Source organism: Labeo rohita, chromosome 20, assembly GCF_022985175.1.
Source record: "Labeo rohita strain BAU-BD-2019 chromosome 20, IGBB_LRoh.1.0, whole genome shotgun sequence".
NCBI classification, from domain to species: Eukaryota; Metazoa; Chordata; class Actinopteri; order Cypriniformes; family Cyprinidae; genus Labeo; species Labeo rohita.
The window spans coordinates 22,944,403-22,967,680 of NC_066888.1; the positions used below are offsets into that span (position 1 = coordinate 22,944,403).

Genomic DNA, 23,278 nt, shown 5'->3' on the forward strand with positions numbered 1-23,278 from the left:
TGGATAGTAAATTTGTAACTTTATTCCAAATGTTTTTTTTTCATCCTCTTTGAAACAGAATATGCAGAATGTGTTTCTTAAAAAGACAGAAACACAGCTTCTTGAAAACGGTAAAAAATGTACACTGTATTATATATTTCTACAGGCCATTTCATTTCAGATCAATCTTGTGCTGTTGACAGGAGAGTAAATCCTGAAGTCAGCGTTCCACAGTGAAACAGGATTTGTGGGGAATTTGAATTACTTACAGATCAATATACATTCTCAGCGGTCCCACCTGCCTTCAGGAAGAAATACACACAGTACACGTCATGCCCTCAGAGACCCACCAATAACACGTAAGTACCCATCTGGAGACAATTAACATTAATGATACATCATAAAATAGAAATTGCTTCTTTTTCCCCTTCTTTTTGCACAAATTGTGAAACTTATGTAAGCTTCAATGCTGCAGTACTGAACAAATACTAATATACAGTTGCTCATGGATGCTCCAGATAGAAAAATAATGCATAAAGAGCCAAGAGGTGAAAACTTTTGAACAGAATGAAGATGTGTACATTTTTTATTTTTATCTTGCCTAAATAGCATATTTTTTTTCATTTAGTACTGCCCTTTAGAAGCTACAGAAGATACTTACATGTTTCCCAGAAGACAAAATAAGGTAAATTTACCCTGATCTTCAAATTCAAAAAGTTTACACCCCTGTCTCTTAATGCAACGTGTTACCTTCTGGAGCATCAGTGAGTGTTTGAACCTTCTATAATAGTCACATATGAATCCCTCAGTTGTCCTCAATGTGAAAAGACTGATCTCAAAATTATACAGTCATTGTTGGAAAGGGTTCAAATACACAAAAATGCTGGAAAACCAAAGAATTTGTGGGACCTGAAAGATTTTTCTGAAGAACAGCGGGCAGTTTAACTGTTCAGGACAAACAAGGGACTCATGAACAACTATGACTAAAGAAAAAACCCCAGCTGTGGATCATTCAGGTAACAACACAGTGTTAAGAATCAAGGGGATGTAAACTTTTGAACGGGGTCATTTTTAATTCAACTATTAGTTTTTCTTATGGACTAAATATTATATTATTCCAAGCATTTTGTATGTTCTCCCTTATTTTGTAAGGTGTATGTAAACTTTCGACCTCAACTGTATTTACATGTAAGTGTGTGTATCTACAGTATATATATCTTTTTAACATTTTTATGCATTAGAGCTTATGCATTATGCAACCTCATTTTCTGTAAAGGGCCTGGAGATTTTTTCTCCAAATGTTATTCCTAGTTCTTTGATGGTAGTTTTTATATTATTTTGCTCACACTCTGTATATACAGTATTCATAATCAGAAATTCTCATAAAGGAACAAGCTCTGTCTCAAAGCCAAATATTACCACCTATTTTTATCTGACCCTCTGATGTATTCCCATGCCTGACAACAAGGCAGTATTTCATTTAATCTATCTCTGTGCCTCTACCTTTCCGTTGTTAAATTTATTAGATACAGCTAAAACAGCAACAGAGCCAGATGCATTAAAATTATCTATTACAATGTCTGATTGTTTTCAGAGAAATCCCTCCAGGTGGTTCAGCAGCTTAGAATTGCTTTCGAATCATTACTGCATCAATTTTTGATTGAATGAACGGTGTTTGAGAGGTGCTCCCCCTGAGATAAACTGCGTCTGATAATGCCAGATGACACATCTGGGGTTTATGTGCAGAGCTGATATCAGTCATAGCCACTTGCATGCTGCAAACACATCAAACTTAAAATGGAAGATAAAATTAAAACACAAGCTTGTATATAAAGGGATATTTTCTGTGAATTGCTATAGTGTTGGCGTGAAGCTTAATGTCACGGTCCTGAGCCTCACAGCCATAATTGACAGCTTTTTACGAGAAATGACATGGACACATCTGGCTCATAGACACTTGCATTAACTATCCATTTCCTCTCTAAGAGGAAAGCCTGTACACATTCCTACAGAGAGACTTGGTTATTAAGTCAAGAGATTCATCACTCTCACCTATTATATCTACATTTCAATATTCCAGTGAGGCAAAAACAAGAACACATACAGTACAAGTTACAAAGTAGCTATTATAGAAGTATTTTACACTGTGTTTGTACTTGAATGCAACCCTAATTTGGAAGCTTCTGGTACAATCTGTGGAACGTTTTGCCTTATGCTAATTGCAGAGGACTTGCAAAGTTGCAAATCTGCAATTATCTGACTCCCACATTTGTGCATTAGCAGAGCCTGTAGGTTGCACTAACAGAAGGTTTCATTAATACAAATTATGTTATGTTATGATTCTCTTCTTTGCATTTAAGAGCTATTTTGTTCTAAACCACTCTCTTCCTTAGAGATTACTTTGCTCTGTTGAAGTTACTCATAATTTGAGATGTAGTTGAAAGAGTCCAGAGAGATTTGAGTTATACTGGACTCGCATGCATTGTTGTACTCTCATGAACGTGTCGAAGACTGACACAGAAGAGAAGAAATTGTTGAATAAAGTCGTTATTTAGGTTTTCTTTGTGCACAAAAATTATTTTTGTAGCTTCATAACATTTCGTTTGAACCACTGATGTCACATGGACTATTTTAATGATGTCTTTACTATGTTCTAGGCCTTGAACGTGTCTGTTGCATTGTTGTCTGTGCAGGGTCAGAAAACTGTCGGATTTCATCAAAAATATCTTAATCTGTGTTCTGAAGATGAACAAAGGTCTTACAGGTTTGGAACAACATGAGGGTGAATTGACAGAATTTTTATTTTTGGGTGAACTATCCCTTTATATGTATATTTGGGATGTCAAACGATTAATTGCGATTAATTTCATAAAAAATAAAAGTTTGAGTTTGCCTAATATATGTGTGTGTGTACTGTGTGTAATTATTATGTATATATAAATACACACAAATTAATGTATATATTTAAGATAAATATGTTATTTATGTACAAAAAAGTGTTAGTGAGCACTTCTTTGCCGAGATAATCCATTTACCTCACAGGTGTGGCATATCAAGATGCTGATTAGACAGCATGATTATTGCACAATAAAAGGCCACTCTAACATGTGCAGTTTTACTGTATTGGGGGGGTCCGGGGGTCTGAAAACCAGTCAGTATCTAGTGTGACCACCATTTGCCTCACGCAGTGCAACACATGTCCTTCACATAGAGTTCGTGGTTTGTGAATGAATGGCACAGCAATGGGCCTCAGGATCTCGTCACGGTATCTCTGTGCATTCAAAACGCCATCAATAAAATGCACCTGTGTTCGTTGTCCATAGCATACGCCTGCCCATACCATAACCACACCACCAAACTGAGCCACTTGATCCACAACGTTGACATCAGCAAACCGCTCACCCACACGACGTCATACACGCTGTCTGCCATCTGCCCTGTACAGTGAAACCGTGAATTTGCACAAACAAACTGCAGTCAGGTCGAGACCCCGATGAGGACGGCGAGCATGCAGATGAGCTTCCCTGAGATGGTTTCTGACAGTTTGTGCAGAAATTCTTTGGTTATGCAAACCGATTGTTGCAGAAGCTGTCTGGGTGGCTGGTCTCAGACAATCTTGGAGGTGAAGATGCTGGATGTGGAGGTCCTGAGCTGGTGTGGTTAAACGTGGTCTGCGGTTGTGAGGCCGGTTGGATGTACTGCCAAATTCTCTGAAATGCCTTTGGAGACGGCTTATGGTAGAGAAATGAACATTTAATTCACGGGCAATAGCTCTGGTGGACATTCCTGCAGTTAGCATGCCAACTGCACACTCCCTCAAAACTTGCAACATCTGTGGCATTGTGCTGTGTGATAAAACTGCACATTTTAGAGTGGCCTTTTATTGTGGCCAGCCTAAGGCACACCTGTGCAATAATCATGCTGTCTAATCAGCATCTTGATATGCCACACCTGTGAGATGGATGGATTATCTCGGCAAAGGAGAAGTGCTCACTAACACAGATTTAGACAGAGTTGTGAACAGTATTTGAGAGAAATAGGCCTTTTGTGTACATAGAAAAAGTCTTAGATCTTTGAGTTCAGCTCATGAAAAATAGGGGCAAAAAACGAAAGTGTTGCGTTTATAATTTTAGTCAGTGTATATACATGAATGTGTCTGTATTTATACATACATAATAAGTACACACAGTACACACACATATATTAGGCAGACTTTTATTTTTTATGCGATTAATCACAATTAATCATTTGACAGCCCTAGGTCTAGTTCATCTAATATTTACATTTTATTTTTTTATTTCAACTTTATTTTAGTTTACAGAATGTTTTTTAGTTGTTATGATAATGCGGCCATAAAGTAGATCATTTAACGGTTCAACAAGCTGTGATCCACCAGACTGCAGTCAACACTTTCTGCCTCATTAAAGATGCAGTAAAAGCTGCTTATCTCAAAGATTATGTTTTTTTCATACGATTTCTTCCATAGCATATATATATTTTTCATAAAATCTCCAAATAGAAACCAACCAACTTCATTGATCTTCTGTGTTGAATTCTAACCACATTAAATAATTACTGGGCCTCATTATGTCTGCAAATGAATGACACAGAGAAGCATCTGCGTGGAGAACAGCTCATAATTTTTTAAGAACTTCAAAAGGATGGAGATACCTTCTGGCTCGGCGGGAAACTTTGATGTCTCCACGTCCCATCAGCGATGCGTTTCTTTCATGTTACAGAGGCAGTTTATTGATTTTAGATAAGCCAAATGAGACCATTAATGAAATCAGGGCTGCATACACCCTGACATCTAGCAGGGGTTGCGTCATTTAATATCACCAGCACCCTGGCACTGTTGTTCTTGTGATAACACATGGGCTTTCTAAATGAACATGACATGAGACGCACCAGACTGCACATTTTTGGGGTACATCATGCATAAAACCTTGATCGCGAACCCAGCGCAGACATACTTGTCATTTGCAGTGATTCTATTTGTGTGGGAAGCAGCTATTAGCATTAATGAGAGGGTTTGGATTGTATTTTCATAAGAACTGGTCAGAAGAGGCAATGGAGCACTCTAACACAGATGCAAATGATCTCAATTTGTTGAATGACATTATGCAAGCAGTTACCTTTCAGCAAATCTGAGGCAATCAAGAGACAAACTTTCAATGATGTTAAACCACTGTTGGCACAAAATTAATAGGTCTTTATTTAAATCGCACTGAAGTTTCATGTTTTTGCCCCTGTCTAATCAATGTTCTGCCAAATGCATTTCTTAGTGGCTTCTCTCCAATGACACACAACAGCAAATGTATTTTCTACAGGGAGCATAATTTATAAGCACTTACAGACAAAGTGAGGATAAAAAATATCAAAGTGACAACTTTAATATCATCTAATAAAGATAGTAACTTATTTAAAAGCATATTTAACACAATTAAAGATTCAGTATTGTCAGTTTCATTCGACTGTAATTTCCACACATCTCAGAGATGGATTTTAATCTAGAAGGTAAAGCATGCAACTTTCGATTGGTTAGTAATGGCGAAATATACACTACCAGTCGAAAGTTTTTGAACAGTAAGATTTTTAATGTGTCTTTTGCTCTCCAAGCCTGCATTTATTTGATCCAAAGTACATCAAAAACAGTAAAATTCTGAAATATATTTACTATTTAAAGTAACTGCTTTCTATTTGAATATATTTTAAAATGTAATTTGTTTCTGTGATTTCAAAGATGAATTTATAGCATCATTACTCCAGTCACATGATTCTTCAAAAATCATTCTAATATTCTGATTTGCTGCTCAAAAAACAATTATTATTATTATTATTATTTTTTTTTTTTGAAAACAGCTGAGTAGATTTTTTCAAGTTTCTTTGATAAATAGAAAGTTCAGAAGAACAGCATTAATCTGCAATAAAACATTTTTTGTAACATTATAAATGTCTTTACCATCTCTTTTGATCTATTTAAAGCATCCTTGCTAAATAAAAGTATGAATTTCTATAATTTCTTTCACAAAAAAACAAAAAACAAAAATTATTTCTGAAGGATCATGTGACACTAAAGACTGGAGTAATGATGCTGAAAATGTAGCTTTGATCACAGGAGTAAATTACATTTTAAAATATATTCAGATAGAAAACAGCTATTTTAAATAGTAAAAATATTTCAAACTTTTACTGTTTTGCTGTAATTTGGATCAAATAAATGCAGGCTTGGTGAGCAGAAGAGACTTCTTTAAAGAACATTAAAAGTCTTACTGTTTGACTGGTAGTGTACTTCATGAAGTTGTGGTGTCTACCAGAAGTGGCTAACGATGCAATGTTATCCAGGCAAACTTTGACTTATTGGCCTCACCAACAGATGCATTTACAAAGAAACAAATTAAATTAGGGTAAAATTGTGCAATTTCTCAATCTAAATAAAAACTATTCATGAAACTATTGAAGGAATATAAAACTGCACCGGTCTAGTGGCTGTGAATAGATGTTCTCTCCTGGTTCAGCACCATTGATTGCTACAATAAAATCATTTTATGAATCTCCCCCTCTGAATCATAATGTTGCGTAACGATGGGCTCCAAGCTGTGGTCTGCAGATTGTGATGTTGATTGCTGTGGCCTTGTATCATCCTCACTGTTGATACAGAAATGCAAATAGCTCTTCAAGTGCTTAGACAGTTGACGGTTTCTGGATGGCTGGTTTAGTGTTACACATTTTCATCTGGTTTCTTGCTCAATACTGTATTGCGACCTCAAAACTCTTTTATCATAGTGCATGATTTGTAAAGCGATACATTACATATAGCACAATGCAAAAGTTTTTGAACAGTAAGATTTTTAATGTTTTTAAAGAGGTCTCTTCTGCTCACCAAGCCTGCATTCATTTAATCCAAAATACAGCAAAAACAGTACAATATTTTTACTATTTGAATATATTTTAAAACGTAATTTATTCCTGTGATCAAAGCTAAATTTTCAGCATCATTACTTAAGTCAGATCCTTCAGAAATCATTCTAATATGCTGATTTGCTGTTCAAGAAACAATACTTTTATTTAACAAGGATGCTTTAAATTGATCAAAAGTGATGATAAAGATATCTATTTATAATGTTACAAAACATTTCTATTTCAGATAAATGCTGTTCTTCTGAACTGTCTATTCATAAAAGAAACCTGAAAAAAATCTACAGCTGTTTTCAACATAATAATAAATGTTTTTTGAGCAGAAAAATAGAATATTAGAATGATTTCTGAAGGATCATGTGACCTACAATAATAATGCTAAAAATTCAGCTTTGAAATCACAGGATATATTTCAAAAATATATTCAAATATAGATCAGGTATTTTAAATAGTAAAAGTATTTAAAAATGTTACTGTTTTGCTGTACTTTGGATCAAATAAATGCAGGCTTGGTAAGTAGAAGATACTTCTTTGAAAAACATTAAAAATCATACTGTTCAAAAAGTTTTGACTGCTTGTGTAATACATAACCACTCCATATATATGGCTTCTCTTAAAGTGATAATTCACCCAAAAATGAAAATTCTCTCATTAACTGTGGTTCCATGTGGTTCCAAACCCGTAAGACCTTCATTAATCTTCAGAACACAAATTAAGATATTTGCGTTGTGGTACTTTAATGAACGCGTAGTGGAGACGGACACAGAAGAGAAGAAATTTTTGAATAAAGTCATTATTTTGTTTTCTTTGTGCACAAAAAGTATTCTTGTAATATAATATATTATCTTGTAATATATTCTTATAATATTAAGGTTGAACTACTGATGTCACATTGACTATTTTAACAGTGTCCTTACTACCTTCCTAAGCCTTGAACATTTTAGTTGCGTTTCTGTCTATGCATGGTCAAAAAGCTAAAGGGTTAACTTTCCCTAAGTAGTAAACTTGCTCTCTAGTTCACCCTGTACAGTATTGCATTTGCAAAGCAAAGCACCCAAGTACAAGTCTGGTGAAACACAAATCATGATAAAAGAGTTCTAAAAAGATCTAAGAAGCAAGCTTAAATGGCATGGTTAATTCAACAACTTTTATTTCTCATAAGGTTTAGTTTATACTATTATTCAGATTTAGGTTTAGTATGGGTGAAAAGGTATTTTCAAAGTTAAATTTCAAAAAACCAACATAAAATGTTGCAGGTTCACATTCATCTGTTTCAGATGAAACAGAACTTGCTTTCAGCGCCACTCACCAGACTTCAGACACTTTATGACACTTCAGTTGGAAAGTGTCATAAAAATGTGCAAGAAACAACATAGTATTATATCAGAAATGTAGCCATTGGCACATTTTCCCATGAGGTTTGTTGGACAATTAAATTAGCAATGTGTGAAATTATATATATAAAAAAGATAAATGTTATATGTACCAGAAGTATTTTACCCAAGTGGTAAACTAATCATACTGATAGTCCCTCTGGAGCAACCTGAGAGAAACTGGGCCTCAATAACCCTAAAGTTTATGGGTTGCCCTTTAACCTTTAACCATTAGGCTAATAATACTCACAATGGATGGTTGTTTTGCATTCAAAATCGAACTTTACCAATACTAATGGTATAAAGGAATGGTGCTGGACATCTACAGTTTGAGAATGTTTTTAGAACTGTTTGTCAGCCGTGTTGCTAGCAAGCAGTAAAATCTGTCATTTTCCATGTATTAATTGAAATGCATTTCAGTGTTAGTATTATTGCAGTCCTGACCCGGAGGGTCGTTGTCCTCCGCCTCCACACCTGCTGGGTCCGGATTAGTCTGTGCCACTCCACTAACGTCAAAACTCTCCACAGTCCTTAGGAGAATTCCATATGATGGATCGCCTCCGCTCTGCTTGAGTCAGCGGCCACCCTTGTGCCACCATCTTTTTCCAGTGATAACGGAACATCGTAATCATCTACGTGTTGAGTTTAACCTAGGTACCCTGTTGTCGTAAGCCATGGTTTTTATGTGGCCTGTTTTACACTGTTTTGGAGCAAAATCTGGAATCTCAACTCCAAAGGTCATGTCTTCAGTTCTCCTCTGACCTCTCATTCATTGTTGCATGAGTACTGTCTCTGTGACATCTTCACATTCACTAATCTTGCAACAGCAGTCTTTGGAGACTGTTACCCAGTCAAGCGGCTGAATAGCAGGCATCTGATTTTATCAAAGCTGACATATCGTCATCTTGATCTGATTTCTCTATAATTCCCTCAACAGGATTCAGTGTGTATGCATCAAATTGTTGTGAGGTTGTGTCTGTTGGAATACGATAGTGTTAGTTTGCCAATGTTATATGAGCAAGACTGGCTGTTGTACTTGATCATTGGATTTGGCTGTAGCCATTATAGAGTGACATAAACTCTGAAACGTTTTAATTTGTTCTAATGGCTGTTGCACAAAACATTGTAAGGTACAAACCATTAATTTTAGTCTCACTACATCACAGATGACATAGACCATAGTCTAGCAACATATGTAATTTTTGACAGGAATGAAAATGAGTCTATGAGGGATAGAAGTACAATGCGTTCAATGGATTGTACTGTTGTTTAACAAAATACTGATTGATCAGCTGAGAAAACACCTTCTGGGAACATGTATTAAACAGTATAAAAAGTTTTGAGTTGTGAACTCACTGACTTTTATACAGTGTGTGCCATTGTCCAGACTAAGTTAAATAAAACAGTTGTCATGCCAACTTGCTGCTATAAACAGAAACTCGCAATGCTTGCCCCGCCTCTGAGATCTTCTGATTGGTCCACTGCTTTGGAACTGACATTGATGAGCAGCGCTGCGTGTAAAAGTTTAAATTCTTTTAACTTGACACGGTGTCTTAAAAACGCATTTTAACCACAAATGCTCATCTTGCACTAGCTCTGCGATGCGTGTCAACAACTTCAGGCATTGTGTAATCACGCTGGAAAAGTCACACGCAGATAGCTCTTCGACTGTGTACTTTGCTTTAAAAAGGTAAATGGTGTTTGACTTTCTTTGCACAGTCACTTTGTAAACACTGGGTCTGCTGTCTACATCATGTGTGACCTTTCCAACATAACTACACTGTAAAAAAAAAAAAAAAAAAAAATCCATAAAAATTTACGGTAAAAAAACGCCAGCTGTGGTTGCCTGAATTTTACCGTAATAAAATATGGTAGGGTTTTAGGTTTTACGGTTTTAACTTAAATTTACACTTAATTTCATTAACTGATATAATGTTAATATACCAACCTGTTGAAGTACTGACATCTGTTTTGTACCTCTTTGTAATACACTGACAACCGGCAAAAGCAGGTGGTGATGAGAAAGTCATGATGCACCAAAGCTCATCACAAACAGCTTTTAAAAATTAACATATGTAGAAGGTGCACAGCGTCATTCACACAAACACTAAACACCATCATGGTAACACACATGAAACTGAAATAATGCAATAAACATTTATTTAACAACATTAGACGTAAAATACAACCCTAATGTACAAATCTGATAAGAAAAAATGAAGAAGAGAAATAGTTATTTCAACAAAAAAATATCAAATTTAAAATGCAACGCGGGCATTTCTGGGAATACCAATTTATGGTTATTCACTGTAAATTTTAAATTCTTTTTCACTTCCGAAAACAATATACTACTGTAAAATTACATGCAATGTCTAATACAGTTTTTTACCGTATATAGTAGGGGAATGTACCGTTAACCATTTAACAGTGTACGTCAGTGTAAGTTGAGCTAGTGCGAGACGATCATTTATGGTTAAAAAGTATATATATATATATATATATATATATATATATATATTTAGTAAATGACTGATCGTTTCACTACATAAGCTGCATTAAAACTGTAATTTGCACCTTCAACCCATTGGCTCCCTTTGAAATCCACTATATGGGGAAAATCCTGGAATGTTTTCCTCAAAAACCTTAATTTCTTTTTTACTGAGGAAAGAAAGACATGAACATCTTCAGTGACATGGGGGTGGGTAAATTTTCAGGATTTATTTTATTCTGGAAGTGAACTAATCCTTTAATATATTTTATCATGTTTTATAAAAAATAATATATTCACATTATGCTTTTGAGTTTCAGACAATTCCATTCAAACTCATAAACTGCAAGGGAGCCGATTCTGAATTGCTGCATGCATCTGCAATTTCCACATTGGTCTTCAATCCTTATTAAGTCTTTGTTTCTCAATCCAAGGCTTTAGCATTTCTTTTCAAAATGACTGTCACATTTGGCAGTGCTGTGCTTTTTCTTCCAGACTGGGTGTGTAGGATTCATCGTGGTGTGATTTTTGAGGCTGGCTGATCAGTGAGGTCTGGATAACCCCTTGATTCATTCCCACAGCTCTGATTCTGATTATAATAGACTAAATCCCCTCTTCATTCTTGCCATTACAAACCTTTGCACTTGCCAGGCTCCTTACTTGCACTGTAAGCTCTCAGCAGGAATTTTTCACAAGTGGAATCAGTCATCAAAGCTTTGTGATTTGCAGTGACCCAGCAGCGTTTGATGTGATTGCATGAGGATGCTTTGGCTGTCTGCGTATCATGATGTTCAAATGATGCACAAGGCCTATTTGTCTAGCTGCTAGCAGAATGGAAGCGATTTAGTACAGAGTGATTCTTCAGCAAATAGGAGCTGCTCTTCATTTTCTGCCATCATGCTGAATTTATTAGTATGGTGTTAATACAGAAGCTTGCATTCTGCTTTAACACCCTCTTGCATTTTATGAATTTTAAAGACAAGTACAGTGGGGTGATGAAATAATGGCATATTTTGACAAGAGGATGCAAAGCATCAACGAAAGCGATTTCACAGTCTCTCTCCGAAACAATGTAAAACTGCAGGAGGTATAATAGAGTTGAGCATTTTGATTACACATTGAATTATTCATGATATTTTGAAGAAGACATGTATGAATTCAAAACTTTTTGGTACATGAAACAAAGCATTTTTCTAAGAAAGATAAAACTAGTATTCTTTTCATTAAACAGTATCACAGCATAGAGCTAATTTTTCATATTTCTGTTCTCGTCTGTTCCATTTGGCACTTTTATTCTCAGTAGGTGGGTCACGAAACATTCTAGAATTGGTTTGTTTCAAAACAAGCTTTCACTTTGTATTTTAACAGGTCGGTGACCGTTCCTCAGGCGTATACAGGTCCCCTTATTGATGCCTGCATTGGGAGAAAATCTTTAACCATGGTGCTGACTTCAACAAATGTGTAAATGACAAACAACACCCTGTAGATGTAGCTGAAATAGTGGAAAATCTGCTAACTGCCTCGTAACTTTTCGACTTCTTTACTTCGTCCATCACACTGCTGTTGGGTAGGAGGAAAAGGTAAACAAACAACTTGAAGGGACAAACTGTCATGGGACTTTACTGTCAGACCACAAACGTGTTAGTGTTTTAAGAACCATATGCCACATGTCATTTTGAAGAAACCAAGAAAGAACCCACATTCTGGAGAAAAAGATTTATTGCTTCTGCTTGTCCCCAGATACAGTGCCTGTCCTGTAATAATGATGAAAAATTGATCAGTGTCATCGCTAAGTTCAGATGTGAAATGACTGTGGTAGTGTCAATGTTATTGTGCATTAAATTGAAGGGGAGAACGGGGCTGGTTGGCACAATTTTCATTCTTCATTCTGGTATAATAATTGAAAGCTTAGGCATAAAACAGACACTTGGGTCATAAATTACATTCTGTTAATTAATGTTATGTTACATGGTATGCAAAGTGAAACAATTATTTTCAAACTGAAGGAACACCACTCAACACATTTCTGACATAATTAGCTTATGATATATATTTTATGATGTTTTAACACTTTTACATTTAACAATTAAATTGATGCCAAAAATACATAAGGTTAAGCAGTCTTGGAGGGTATTTACACAACACTGTTTTCAACATTTACACGACAGCAAAGTTTTAGATGTCCTGAAAAGGCAAACTTTTGAAAACAGGTTTTAAAGTTTTGGAAAATAATACCGTTATCATCTTTGTGTAAACTACGAAAACGTGAATTGGTGAAAACGGTGGCAACATGCACATATGTAGCTTACATTTTAAGTATGTGCGTAGCAGTTTAATTTTTCCAACTGGCATGTATAATACAGTGTTTTTAGTCATTTTCGAGACGAAAACTTTTTCACAATTCTGATGTTTTTTTTCACAAATGTGAGTTTGTGTCTCAAAATTCTGACTTTTTTTGTCAGAATTGTGTGATACAAACTCATAATTCTGACTTTTTTCTCAGAATTGTGAGATATGAACTAGCACTTGCAAGAGATAAAGTCAGAATTGCAAAATGAAAACTCGCAATTCTGATTTTTTTCGTCAGAATTGCGTGATACAAATGCGTAATTCAGACTTTTTTTCTCAGAATTGTGAGATGTAAATTCAAAATTGCGAGTTATTAAGTCAGAATTGCGAGATTTAAACTCCAATAGTGAGAAATAAAGTCAGGATTGCGAGATGAAAACTGGCAATTCTGATTTTTTTTCGCAAATGTGAGTTTGTCTCTCACAATTCTGAGTTTTTTTTTGTCAGAATTGCATCATACAAATTCATAATTCTGACTTTTTTTCTCAGAATTTTAAGATGTAAACTCAAAATTGCAAGTTATAAAGTCAGATTTGTGAGATATGAGCTAGCACTTGCAAGAGATAAAGTCAGAATTGCAAGATGAAAACTCGCAATTCAGATTTTTTTCTTGCAAATGCAAGTTCATATTTTGCAATTCTGAATTTTTTGGTCAGAATTGCGTGATACAGATTCGTAATTCTGACTTTTTTTCTCACAATTGCGAGTTATTAAGTCAGAATTGCGAGATTTAAACTCCAAAAGTGAGAAATAAAGTCAGGATTGCGAGTTTGTCTCTCACAATTCTGAGTTTTTTTTTGTCAGAATTGCATCATACAAATCCATAATTCTGACTTTTTTAATATGTAAACTCAAAATTGCAAGTTATAAAGTCAGAATTGTGAGATATAAACTAAAATAAATAAAATAAAGTCAGAAGATGAAAACTCGCAATTCTGAATTTTTATTTCACAATGTGAGTTTGTGTCTCAAAATTTTTACTTTTTTGTTGTCAGAATTGCATGATACAAACTTGTAATTCTGTCTTTTTCCTCAGAATTGTGAGATGTAAACTAGCAATTGCAAGAGATAAAGTCAGAATTGCGAGATGAAAACTTGCAATTATGATTTTTTTCTCGCAAATGCAAGTTCATATTTCGCAATTCTTACTTGTTTTTGTCAGAACTGCGTGATACAAATTCGTAATTCTGACTTTTTTTCTCAGAATTGTGAAATATAAACTCACAGTTGCGAGTTATAAAGTCAAAATTGTGAGATATAAACTCCATTTGCAAGAAATAATGCCAGAATTGCGAGATGAAAACTTTCACAAATGTGAGTTTGGCTCACAATTCTGACTTTTTCTGTCAGAATTCTGACTTTTTTTTGTCAGAATTTTTTTTTCTCAGAATTGAGATATAAACTTGCAGATGCGAGTTAGAAAGTCAGAATTGCGAGATATAAACTCCAATAGCGAGATGAAAACTTTTATATCCCGCAATTCGAAGTATCAAGTTTATATCACACAATTCTAACTTCATTTCTCAGAATTTCAAGTGTATATCTTATAGTTCTGAATATAACTCAAAACTGCGAGTTTATATCACGCAACTCTGACTGAATTTCTCAGAACTGAGTTTATGTCTCACAATTTTGAGAAAAAAGTTAGAATTGTGAGTTTGTACCATGCAATTCAAAGAAAAAAAGTCAGAATTACCTCTTTTTATTCAGTGGCATTTCACCTTTTAAATAAACGCGCGAAATTTTGCCAAGTCTGAGGTAACCATTGCAACATTGGACGAACGCTGGTTCGCTCGTTTTCGATACGATCATTTCACCAACAACGACAAATACTGTGATTGTTTATCACTATTACATATCAGAAATATATATAATAGGTTTAGTCTAGTTGACTACACTGTTAATAATAATTTCGCCCCTACATTTTCCCGTAGAAAGCCACTGTATAAATAATAAAAATTATAAATAAATTAATAATGTAAAAAAAAAGTCAAATAATCAAATAAGTTGCTAGAAATAAAAAAGGCGGAATGCGTGGATCTCAAAGACTTTCCCATCTCGCTGACTTGCTGATGTCATTTTGTATCATTGCTCCATCCGAGTTCGGTCAGAGCGAGAAGGCACAATTTGCGCACACTCAAAAGAGCACACACCACAGCAAAGCTCGCGGAGCAGTGTGAAAACACGAGATAGGTTGGTGGTGATGAACACAGACCGACGCTGAGCTCTATTGTATATCTATAGCGTCACATCACCTCGAGCGCTGCGCGTGGACTGTCCTAGCTGCAGTAATCGCTGCGTCTCTCCCTTTCACCCCAAAGAAACCTCACCGCAGCTGTCAGCCGATTAGTGAGCCCTTCCATCGCGTTTACCTTTTACAGTCGCCCGAAGCAGGAATCGTCAGACCTCCTTTTGGCTCTCCTTTTCGGTAAGTCCCTCAATGACTATGTGTTTTCGCTGGAATAAGAAACCTTTGGAAAGTGGTTATGGATTGACGTGACGATGGTTGAGCTGGTTCATCTAGCCAACCTGCAGCATTGCAATGCATTGATTTCTCACAGAGGATGTAATGTGTATGATTATGATATTTGAGAATGCTTATAGACAAACCCCTCACCCTATTAAACCACTTTATTGTATGTTGATTATTATTAGACTGTTAGGAGTATTTATATATGCATCACTGTTCATTTTACAAATGCCTTTATGAGTTAAAAACGTACAAAGGTGGACCAGAGGACACAGTAGTAAAGTTGAGGTCAAAAAATGTGAGCTTGCCTTGTTAAAAGAATGGACATTAGTTGACAATGGCCCCAGGTGTACACGTCTGAGACAGCTGTGTGTCTTACGTAGCTATCTACTGTGTGTCATACTAAGGCTAGGTGAGAAATGCATTTGTTCGCACCGGCTGGTGCATATAATTTATTTTGTATGCTTTTGACAGTTTAAGCTGTCAAAAAACCTTAAGGAATGTGAATTGGATTCTTTTTGGAATTGTATTGTAATTCTGAGTCTGAAAGGATTCTAAAAGAATCTTAAGAATCAAATACAGTCGTTCTTTGATTCTTATGTCTTATTTGGTTATTGTGTCATGATCAGAATGTTGCTTGTATTGTATTTTGCTTCTGGACAGTTAAAGAAAACCTAAAAAGGAGCATTGAAATTCTGAAATTATGTCATACGAGGACAGTTTATGCTTTTGGTAATCATAATTGCACTGTTTGTTTTAAAATATCTAATTTTTGTTTTGTGTCATGATGGAATCCTATATGACAATTCCCATTTACATGACTTAATTTGCTTACAAATTCTGATTATGAATTTCCAACAATTACTTTAGGATCTTACGATTTTGCTGGTTTATATCCATAGTTCAGATTTTAAAATAATTTTCTCGTCCAACTGTCCTCACTGCTAATCTAGCTTCTTATACACTGCAGGATCTATGCATAATGTACAAGTCTGATAGAGTTGTGAAATTTTAAGCATGTATTTCCTATAATCAATTACCCACAAGGTCATACTGTAAAATAATGACATAAACTAAATGTTTGTTATATAATGTGACTGTCTGAATAAGCTGGATGTGCTAAATCACTTGGCTGGCTACATTCACATGTGACATAATCTGTCAGGCTCGTGTGGATGGGAACACTGTTGTGATGAGTCGACTCAGGGTTTAAAACGCCTTTTGATCTCTGGACAGGGCTCAGTTTGCACAGTCATCATAACGCCTGCTAGTCAGTTCTTAGATGACACGAATGCTTGTGCAACATAACACGGCATTGTTGTTTTGATCATAACATAGAAACATAAGATGAGCTCAACGTATACACACAGCAGATCAGAATATTGTGTGTGTTCCACCTACTTTGGATGAGCCACTGCTAGTCTGTGTGTACGCCAAAGATCAGTTTAATCTATCTGCATTACAGCAGTGTCGCGTGAAAAGGCAAAATCATTTTAAGAGATCGATTCAACCTGTGCGCTATAGTCACAGGGGACAGAGTATTCTCTCTGGTCTCCTGTTGCAGCAGAAATAGCACTGATGCAGCCTAAATGGAAAATGGAGTGGACTATTGCTTTTTAGGTAGACAGGCTCTTCGGTTCCTTTTATAGCCTGCAGTGACCAATTCTTTGCAACAGTATCAGTAGGTCAGTGCTTTATGTACGGTTGAACCTTATTGTTCAATCTTACACTTTTTTGTTCATCTACAATGATGCAACAAGTAGCAATATCTTATTATTATTTATACTGGACAAATTAAATCCTTGGAATATTTTTTTTTCAAATGCTTTAGAAATGAGACTTAGTTTTGGCACTGCAGCAAAGACAATTTCCACAACCCTCAGACAAAAGATTCTCATGCAACCTTGTAAAACTGTTCGCTGAGTGCTCTTAACAAGATTTAACAGTAGGAATTGGAAATTAGTATTGCATTTGCAATTTATTTAGTTGTTCCCTCTTGAAAGTTTATGGAAAGAAATCTTAAATTTGGACAGTTTAGATGGGCATCTAAATTTAGAAGGGATAGTTCACCCAAGAATGATTGTTCTGTCAATATTTGCTCACCCTCAAGATGTTCCAAACCTAGTTTCTGGCGGTTCGTCCAAAAATCTGTATTACGGTATTTTTTAGGATTCTGGCGGTTTGATGGTTTATCACAGTTTTCCCTGACTGTGCCTTTGTGTTATTCAGAACGCATGAACCACTGCATTTTAATCAGGATCCAAACAAACGTTACATCTAGACCGATTTGGAGTAGACGTCACAGTTATGTCACTTGCAGCTGCGTGTGCACTGGTAAGTGGAGTGAAATGGGTAAAATCCATGGAATAAGAGAAAAATGTTCTGTTGTGCCTTTGAATGCCAGAATCAGAATGCAATTCCTTTTTATAGAATACTGTCATCAAAGACGCCATTTGAAGCTAAACGCAAATGCTTAAACGGACAGGCTATAGATGAAACCTCCTATGATTACCCTACTTTTAAAGCATAAATTTCATTTAAACCATTTGTCTACTTAACATTCACATATGCAGTTCATAGGGTTCCTACAGTTATAGCATGAAATATTATTTAAACCTATAACATTGAACATAACATTTACCTATTTTATCTTGCAATTCTGACTATTTTTCTCACAAATTCAAGTTTATGATAGTTCCACACCCAAGATCGCCAAACAAGTAAGTTTAAGAAACAGAAACAAGTAACAACAAAATTGTAGGACAGAACACAAACTCGGAATTTACGAGAATAAAGCCAGAATTTTGAAATGCAAACTCAAATTTACCTTTTTAAAATTTTTTAATTGCATGGCTTTCATAAGTTGCTACTTGAAAACTGTCATATTCTGCCACCTAATAGGCTTCGCCCACAAAAAACGTCACCACTGTTTGCAAACACAAAAGTGGTCTATAAGCAGTTTTTGATGTAAATTAGACTGTGTAATTTCAACATTTAATGGTCTGACCTTAGCTTTGTGATTATGCTACATATCTGAATGAAACAAAAACAGCAGACTGAATGAGACGCAGATTTGCTCTCAGCAGGTGGCGCTTATGGAACAGCAGCAATACAACGTTTCCTTGGTTGTCAACAAAGGAACACAGTGCTTTTTAATACTACATTAATATGAATTATACAGAGATAAGATGAAAAGAAAAAAACAGCTAAACTTTTCTACAGAGAGTACTCAGTATTTAGAATTTTTTTTATGTACTTCGCACATCGTCAATAGAAAAGTTTGCTCTACCTGCTAAACGGTATTTTTGTTCTATTTCTTTTTACTTTTTTCTTCAGTGTCTTTGACTTCTGTTAATGGCTGTTTACAGTTGGTTTATTTGCCCAATTAATGAACTAGTTGTGAGTTATTAATAGTTCTAAAAGTTTTCCGAGCATTAGTGTATGCAGTTACCAGGGATCTCCTCTCAATTAAGGACGCTGCGTATGTGCTTCATACTGTTTCCTTAATTCAAACTGGTTTACCAGTATATCGCAGAGCATTATCCAAACCTGAATCACTTTCCTTCTTTGGTGGAACACAAAAGAATCTATTTTGGTTACCATTGACCTGCATTTTATGATAAATATTATGATATGATGTGACATTTTATCTCAAAATACACTACCAATCAAAATTTTCTGAACAGTAAGATTTTTAATGTTTTACTATTTAAAATAACTGCTTTCTATTTGAATATATTTTAAAATGTAATTTATTCCTATGATCAAAGCTAAATTTTCAGCATCATTAGTCACACATGATCCTTCAGAAATCATTCTAATATGCTGATTTGCTGTTCAAAAAACGTTTATTATTATTATTATGATCATCAATGTTAAAAAAAAAAAATCAGGATTCTTTGATGATCCAAAGATCAGCATTTATCTGAAATAAAAAGCTTTTGTAACATTATAAACTACCATTCAAAAGCCTGGAGTCAGTTTAGCAAGGATGCTTTAAAATGATCAAAAGTGATAATAAAGACATTTATAATGTTACAAAATATCTCTATTTCAAGTGCTGTTCTTCTGAACTTTCTATTCATCAAAGAAACCTCAAAAAATTCTACTTAGCTGTTTTTAACATAATAATAATAATACATATTTTTTGAGCAGCAAATCGGATTGATTTCTGAAAGATCATGTGACTGGAGTAGTGATGCTAAAAAATGAAATCAGGAAACAGGAATAAATTACATTTTAAAATATATTCAAATAAAAAACAGTTATTTAATTTTTTTTTTTTTTACTATTTTTGCCGTACTTTGAATCAAATAAATGCAGGTTTGGTGAGCAGAAGAGACTGTTTCAATGGAACACCAAAAGAAAACTGTTTTGACCTGCTCTTTTCTATACAGTAAAAATCAATGGCGACCACAGGCTGTAAAACTCCAAAAAGTGGAAAAATGCCATATGATAGCTTTGTGTGAGATTGATATTTCTTAAGAAAGTTATACGGTGTTCACAGGACATCAGTAAATGATGATTGAATATTAATTTATGAGTAAACTATTCCATCCTTAATTGGAAGAAATACTGTAAATCTTTAAAATGAAGAGAACAAAACATGAATAATTCAGATGCAAAACCAGCTAAAAACCATCTCGGTCAAAAAGATAATGATACTGAGTGAATGCTCCTGACACATATTATATGTCCATCAAATACTTTTACTTCAAACTCACTAAATTCCAGCCTCAGCCCAATCAGAAGTACCAGTACTTACATAGAAAGTACCAAGAAAGAAATGCTAATTTTAAAGAAATACATCAGATGGATTTAGAGGCTTTTGCGTCTGAACTCGTCACATGTTCCCCAATCCTATTCACCAATTATTGCATCATTTGAACCTTTAATTTTGCGTCTTGACAGAAATCATGTAAATCTTTGACAATGGAGGGATCAGCTGGACGAGGATTCAATTAGGAACGATGCCGATCGTCTAATTAGTTGGGTATCATAAATCACGCTCACAGAATGGGAACGAGCTATACGCCCAATGCATTATCGCTGATTCATAGTCAGTTTCAGGGCAGCTGTTTTTAGCACTCTGAATTTGCTATGCTGTGCTTTTTTCTCATGGGTGGATCCCTCATAAAGAGAGGTATTCCCCAAGGAAAAAGGACTCCAGTGCAGTCTGCAGATCAAGACGGGTTGTGCTCCTTCCTTTAAATTCTCACCGGCTCACAATCTGGGTTTGGTGGCCTCATTTTTACCATGTATAAAATGTGTAAATGTTTGTTTAATAGTATTTTCTGCATTCATGTCTTTAGAGAATAATCAAGACATGTGTCTTTTACTCAGCCATTTGCTTGAAAATAAAATGCTGTTGTGTGGGAAACTAAATTAGTACTCATTATCGTCAGCATCGCTGCTCGTTTGTCAGTCTCAGACTGAAAATTAATTGTAATGAACTTTGAAGCGCAATGTTCTTATCGAGTGTTTACGTGAGCCTCTATGAGAGTGATGAGAGCTCGTCTATGATTTAGTAGCGGTGAAGAAATTAAAAAGCAGCAGAATTACTCAGCATTTCATCCGCAGCACTGCTGCCATGTTTTCCGTCTCTCTTTCTCTCTGTCTGTGCATTCATTGTATCCTTTATTAATGTAACAGAAAGACAGGCTTTTTCAATTTGCAAAAAAAAAAATAAATGTCACGTTGAAGCTTAGGATGTGATGACCTTTTGGTAATTATGCGTATGATGCTTTGTTTAATTAACCCATTTCCCTGACAGTAACGCGCACACACTGTGTGTGACAGCCATCTAGAGGGAAAGTGCTCGGGGCCGCTCTTATAGGCATGTGGGCAGGATAAAACACTGCTCGTCCTCCAAAGGGACAGATAAATTTGTAATAATAATTATAAGCTGAAATAGGGGATTTCTTATGAGAATGCTCTCATGCCTGGTGAGATATTATTTACTGTCTCAGTCTATTCTGGAACATTCTCTAGGCGCCTTCTCATTTTTTCTGCGCTAAGACTACTGTATGAACGGCTTTGTGTTAATGGAAAAAACACTGCAGCAGAACCTTCACTGGTCTTAGAAATTTGGTGTGTTTGTCCCACTTAAATGTAATCAGCCATTATGAAATGATATAATCCACAATGACTTAAGCCATCATATTTATTCAACTACACGGCTTGCTTAGTTTTATTTTAGCCATGATATCAATTATGAAATGAGTATTCCTGCTTGCAATGTACCTTTAGTTGTGCGCTTAGCCAAAATGAATTAATATCCCATTTTCTTCAATTAAATTAAATTTGTATAGCACTGTGACAGCATATATATATATTCCATATGATGTTTAAAGGGATAATTCACGCCAAAATGATAATTCTGTCATTAATTACTCACCCTCATGTCGTTCCGTTTTCGATCACGCGTTTACAACGCATTGCTGAGACTGACACGGATAAGAGGAAATTGTTGAAGAAAGACGTTTTTCTTGTTTTCTTTGCACAGAAAACGTATTCTTGTAGCTTTGTAAAATTATGGTTGAACCACTGATGTCACGTGGATTATTTTAGCCATGTTCTTACTTCCTTTTCTGGGCCTTGAATGTGGTGGTTGCTGCTGTTTATTTAGGGTCAGAAAGGTCTTGGATTTCATCAAAAATATCTTAATGTTTGTTCCAAAGATGAACGAAGGTCTTACATGTTTGGAACGACATGAGGGTGAGTAATTAATGACAGAATTTTCATTCTTGAGTAAACTGTTCCTTTAAGATAAAGAAGAAACCTTGGATCCAGAATATAGAAGGACGCCTTCTTGAGCTGGCACTTAATTAAACAAATGTATGGACCATTCTGTGAAACGTTCCTTTTCATGCTTGATTTTGAAGGTGATCATGAAGTGGATTCTGTCTGAGTTTTAAGGTGTTAAGCATTCTGTGTGGGTTTGTAAATACAAATGTGTTGATAATTATACTGTACTATTCAAAAGTTTGGGATCAGTAAATTTTTGTATTTTTTTATTTTTTTTTTTAGTAAGGATGGGCTTAATTGATGAAAGGTGACAGTAAAAATAAGTTTTTCAAAATTCTGCTCTTTTGAAATTTCTATTCAAGAATCTTGAAAAATGTATCACAGTTTCCATAAAAATCTTAACGGGACAGTTCACCAATAAATGAAAATGTTGTCTTTGGAAAATTAAATAAAATATTAAAGGAATAGTTCACCCAAAAATTAAAAATTCAGCAGTTGATTACTCACCCTCATGTCGTTCTAAACCTGCAAGACCTTTGTTCATCTTCAGAACGCAAATGAAGATATTTTTGATGAAATCCAAGAACTTTCTGACCCTGCATGGACAGCAACACAACTACCACATTCAAGGCCCAGAAAGGTAGTAAGGACGTCGATAAAATAGTCCATGTGACATCAGTGGTTCAACCTGAATTTAATGAAGCTACGAGAATGCTTTTTGTGCATAAAGAAAACCAAAATAACAAATTCATTCAACAATTGCTTCTCTTCGTGTCAGTTTTTGACACACGTTCACGAGGGTACCACAACGCATACGTGTGGTGCTGCTGACGCAGATTATAAACCTCTCAGATATTATCAAAAATATCTTAATTTGTGTTTAGAAGATGAATGAAGGTTTTACAGGTTTGGAATGACATGAGGATAAGTAAAGGAGTAGTTTACTTCCAGAAC

At 35.3% G+C, this 23,278-nt stretch overlaps 1 protein-coding gene across 1 annotated transcript in view; it reads left to right on the plus strand.

Annotated features, from left to right (window-relative positions):
• Positions 1–15,203: 15,203 nt before the first annotated feature.
• vsnl1a (visinin-like 1a) overlaps positions 15,204–23,278 on the plus strand; it is a 39,190-nt gene continuing 31,115 nt past the window's right edge. Inside the window, exon 1 of the mRNA XM_051138972.1 lies at positions 15,204–15,535. The gene's annotated coding sequence lies outside the window, so the exon portion shown is untranslated. The remainder of the gene's footprint in view (positions 15,536–23,278) is intronic.